Source organism: Suricata suricatta, chromosome 1, assembly GCF_006229205.1.
Source record: "Suricata suricatta isolate VVHF042 chromosome 1, meerkat_22Aug2017_6uvM2_HiC, whole genome shotgun sequence".
Taxonomy (NCBI): domain Eukaryota; kingdom Metazoa; phylum Chordata; class Mammalia; order Carnivora; family Herpestidae; genus Suricata; species Suricata suricatta.
The window spans coordinates 177,705,003-177,710,714 of NC_043700.1; positions in this window are offsets into that span (position 1 = coordinate 177,705,003).

Consider the following 5,712-nt stretch of genomic DNA (forward strand, 5'->3'; position numbering starts at 1 on the left):
ATATCTTGACAATATAATTGATCATGTAGTATTCCAAATACATTTAATTTAAACATATCTTCTTTAGTAGATATGTCTCAAAAACAATGATATGACTTATTTTAAATCAGCCTAATCTCTTGCCTGGTGCACAATTAAAATTTGTCAAGTGAACATCTTAGATTAATATATTTTTTTTAACAAATGAGAAAACTGATGCTCAGAGAAATCTAATGATTTTCCCTTTATTGATAGCTAGGAAGTGAGTGAGGCAGGGCTTGGACCAGTCATCCAACTCTAAAGACCACACATTTATTACCACTTCTGTTGTATACATTGATTGCCAAGAGCACGGGCTCTCAACTCCCAGTGGAGAACTCCTGAAAGGGTCCGGAGGAATGTATTTCAAGAGAATAAGAAAGGAAGTCCATTGCCTTTTGAGGCAATGATCTGAACCACAATAGAATTCCTCAAAGGAATAATGGTCCATTTGGATTAGAATGATTTTGTACTAAAAAGAGTTGTTTTATTCTGTCTTGCATAGTTCAGATAAATTTAGACCAGTCTTATTGATTTAGGTCAGCTTGCTATGCTTCTGATTCCATTAACTAGTATATTGCTCAAACCAATTTTAACATAAACTGAAATAAGATTTTGTATGTAATATATCTTGTGCATGTAAGAAAGAGACAGCTATTCTGGTAAATCAGACCATTCAATTAACATCAATTTAAATTAAACTCCATGGTTTTGTCACTACTTATAAGGTTCTGTTTGGTAACATACTCTAATTTTTCAGTCAATTTGATCTTCAATAATTTGGTCAAAATTCAAAGGTTATCGATGTGTAGTGTTACATGTACCTTAAGCCAATTTTAAGTGCTAATATTTTGTCTGAAATGTAGATAATTTCAAGAAATATAGTCAATTTTTAAATATTGAATTAAAATAAAAAGTCTGGCGGTCAATTTTCACTGCTTCTAATGAAACATCAATGATTCTTGTTTTGTGGGGATTTATTCTGTGCCCGGAACAAATTTCCAGACTTTTTAGATGCTTTGTTTCTCTCGCAATTAGAATAACTAGGTACTTAGTTGTCATGGAAATACTTCCCTCTATAAAATTCTTAAAACAGAAGCTTTCTTCATTTATCTCTCTTTGCAAAGAAGGCAATTACTACTGCCACCTTTATCCTCCTTTCTTTGTGATTCTCTATATTCCCCCCCCCCCCCCCCCCGTACCTTCCAATTCAGATTGTTTTGTAGCAGTTTCCTGCTTGAGCTCTAGATGAAAATATCTCTTCATTCATGAGAAACAGTAATAACATTCAGATGGTGTTCTAAGCTTTTAGTAGTTGACAACAATCATTGAAAAGGTGCAGATGTGTAGCTGAGGCATTGTTACATTGGCTGCTTTTAGTGTAATTCAGTCTCAGAATATTCTAGTAGTTACTTGGTTATAGGCTTTTGTGCTCCCTGAGGTAAATGATGGCTGGTGGTAGCAGCCACACGCCTAGCTGACACACCTAGCCCAGAACCCTAATCCCACTCATCTGGGTGAGATTTGACCCTTACTGTTTGGTAGGTCAGTTGATAAATATAAGTCGCCCCTTGAACATCAGTTTGAACTGCATAGCTTTGCTTGTGCTTGGATCTTTTACAGTAGGGTACAGAAAATGTATTTTCTCTTCCTTATGATTTTCTTAATAATATTTTCTTTTTTCTAGATGACTTTGATGTAAGAATACAGTATATAATACATATAACATGCAGAATATGTACTAATGGACTGTTCGTATATTGGTAAGGTTTCTGGTCAATAGTAGAATATTAATAGTTAAGACTTTGAGGAATCAAAAGTTATATGCAGATTTTTTACTACACTGGGGTCAGTGCCCCTAACCCCCATGTTGTTCAAGTGTCAGGTATACATCATCTGTGAATTTCTCAGGACAGGCCCTGTTAAAACAAGACAACAGGCCCAAACTGGAGTCACTTCTGCAAAGCCCCATGTCACCAAACTGAAACTTAATTACAATTTTGGCCTCTCCCAGAAAAGGAAAGTGACCTTGCCATAATCAGTCTACTTTTTTTGCCTCATATACTTCCCTGTCCTCTTTCCCTTCTGCCTATAAAACTCTTCCAATTTGTACAGCTCCTTGGAGCTCCTCCCTACCTGCTAGAGGGGATGTTGCCTGATTTATAAATTGTTGAATAAAGTTAGTAAGATCTTTAACATTTAATGAAGTTGATTTTTGCTGTTTAACAGCACTTTATAATGATTTGCTAAATGGAGAGACTGGAAATGTAACCCATTATTTTTCCTCTATCACTTAGTTATATATTTACTGAGCATCTACAAAATATACATAACATGCTTGGTGCTGAAAATTCAATGGTGACATCATGGTGTGAGGCAATAGCTCAGTATAGTGCTTACAGGTACAAGATTTAGAGCCAGCTTAGATTCAAATCTAGACATTTTCATTCCGTTTTCAATTGGCCACCGTTTTCAATTTCCTCTCCCATAAAACTGGTTGCACCTACTTCATAGGGTTACTATGGGGATAGAATGACGCATATTTGCAAATATTTCTGAACAGTGACTATAACATAATAAATACCATGTTTGTAAAATATAAATAACATAAGAGAAAATATTGGCCAAGAGAAATATAGTGTCTATACTCATGAAGTTTATGATCTTGCCAATAATTCTTCATTGGCTAATATTATTCCCAGAGTACAATATAAGTACCAAATAAAACATGTCCCCAAGGGCAGCTTTTGATAGAGTAAATAAGAGAAGAACGTGGGAAAATTGAACAGGAGAGAGAGTTCACCAGCACTGAGATGCTCTCCAGTTAAGCATCCATGCAATTTCCTCCTATCTTCCCCAAGGCTCTTGAAGAGAGGGAAATACAAGTATATTATAATGAGTGCACAAAAATGTATATATGTATCACAGAAGTGACCTGGCAGGTACATCTCATTCAATGTAATAGATGTCTTTGTAGATACACTGAGGGCCTTTGAATCAAATTATATTTCAAATCCTCCAGGAGCATTTGTTGTTTAAAGGAACCTATGGTAAATCCATTTATAAGGGGACTAGCCATTAGCTAATTTATTTAGCTTTTGTATTTATTTAGTTTTTAGCTTTTGCATTGGATTTTGAAGTCACATTTTATGTACTAGTTTTTCCTGAAGTGTAGATTACCTTATAATTGGATTTTTTAAAACTTGCTGAGATCAGATACTCTGTTTATCCTACCAATATGCATATTTGGCATATGATGGCATTCACAACTATTTGTTGAAATGACTAAATGACTATAGAATCATATAAAATTATGAAATGTTTCATAAAAATATAGAATATGTTAAATTTTAGGTAGTGTTATTAAGCAATTTCTCTTCAAATTTACAATGACTAAAATAAGTAAATGTTCTAGAGAAAATTCAAAGATAGAGAGTATTTTCAAAACTAATTGAACACAAATGTATTATCTCTAAGTTATGTAAGGAGATGAGCCTAGGCAGGAAAGGCTTAAGAGTCCAAACTATCCCTGATTTTATCCCCTTCTTTCCTTCTTGGGCTGCTAATTTCTATCATTTCAAAGCACCACTTTGCTACTTAGTATTCTAGAATTAATACAGGGGCACCGCATGTGGATCTAGATTCCCTTCATATTAACATAAGACCCTAAGAGAAAGTTTGGGTCCCCAGGGAGAGGGAGACCAAAGCCCCACACATTGTTGAGACCCCTGTAGAGACTCTGAAGTGGAATGTAGTTTTCAATCCAGCAGAGTATTCAATATACTCTCATATATTTCCCAATTGAACTCTCTTTCCTAAGACTCATACGGCCATTGAAAACTTCTTCAGACCATTGGAAATTTTTTCTTACCACTATACATTCCCCAGCTCCTGACATACCTAAGTCAATAGAAGAGTTTATCCCAGGGGAAAAAGTAGAAACCCTCACATAGAAGTCCTCTGAAATTCTTGCTGCCAAAACTCACTGCATGGACACCCATGCTTCTCATTCCCTCTGCTATAATTGTGATCTTTTTCTTAAAAGAAATCTTTGTAATAGCACTATGTATCACATCTTGGTATGCTTCCTTAAGAAAATTTCTACAGTGATTATTCCTTTCTCTTCCTTATGTTTAACTATTTTCAACTTATTCTTCTATACTGGTTTCTTCTTAATAACATTCAGAATCTCTACCACTCAGTTTCTTCTTATACACAAAGAAAGGCAATGATTTTTTACTCCAAGCCTACGTTAGCTATAATTCCTTTATTCACTGCCAACACAGCCAAGAGCCTTTGAAGAGTTAAATATTCTATCTCTTCTTTCTCTTTCTCGTCTTCTCAACTGAAGGTAACTGATTTTGCTCCCACCACTCTAGTAAGATGTTTTTCCAAGGACACCAGTGATGACTTTGTCACAGATCCAGTGGAAAAATTTCAGTTGTTATCTTGCTTGATTTCCATGCAGCATGTGACATTGTTGACCTCTCCTGAGGCATTTTGGCCTTGGTTTTCCTTGTTTTGCACTCCTTGATTTTCTTCTACTTTTCTTCTGTTCTCTGTCTCCTTTCTCTTAAATACTCTCTAAATGTTGCTGTTTGTCTGTCTTTACCCTTGGCTTTTGTTCATTAATGGTAAATACTGACTCTCTTCAGTATTCCAGGCACTGTCTAACACCTGCTTCTCTTCTTATTCTGGACACTGTCCCTTCTAATGCCATCCATTTCCATCACTTAAATTATCAACTGTGCTGAGTGTTGCCAGATCTAGCAAATCAAAATAAATGACATAATAAAAAATATTCATTGTTTATCTGAAACCCAAATTTAATTGGGCACCCCATATTTTATCTGGCAGCCCTAACTATATGAGAAGTCCCAAACTCAAATGCCTTCAGAAGGCAGTTAGTTCATAAAGAGTAGAATACAAATAATGGTGGCGATTAGGACCAACTAAAGAGCACATGCCCTATCAGAAGACCTTCAAATTTAAATTCTTTCATGCATCTGGAAGCAAACAAATCAGGTCTACAAGGGCCACATCTCATCTAACACTGTATGTTTGAAATGTCTTAAGTCTATGTGCTAATGATTCCTTCCGGTCCTGTGTATACAAGTGTTGTCTAGATACCACCACTTGGATATTCTTCTGGTAACTCAAGATGTACAAAGTTAAAGCCTCTAAGAAATAGCCAGAGTTATCACTTTATAATACAGTTGGATCATGCCACTTTCCTTTAAATCTTTAACCTATTTTTTTTATTGCTTTCAAGGTACAATACAAACTCTTTGATAGGGTTTACAAGGAGTTTTATGTGTCCTTAGGTTAGTGCTCTGTCATCTTTTTTCATCCTCATCCCTACCACTCAAGGCTTAAGTCCTAACCAACAACTCTACTAACCTCAACAGACCATTTACTCCCTGGCTTCTGACACTCTGCTGGTACTCTTCCTTCTGCTTGGAATCCTTCTCTTTGAGAGTATCCTCTCTATGTACCTCTGTTGTCTCGTGACTTGCTTTGGTCAATGAGATATGGACAGAAGGATCATATGTAAATTATGGAAAGAACTACTAAGGAAAGTGCATGCTTTGCCAGACCTGATTTCCTCTATATCTGTGGTTGTAAAAGCATACGTTTTGCTGGGACCACAGGACACATGAAAGGTAAACCATGCTTCTTTGGGTTCGTGCCTCT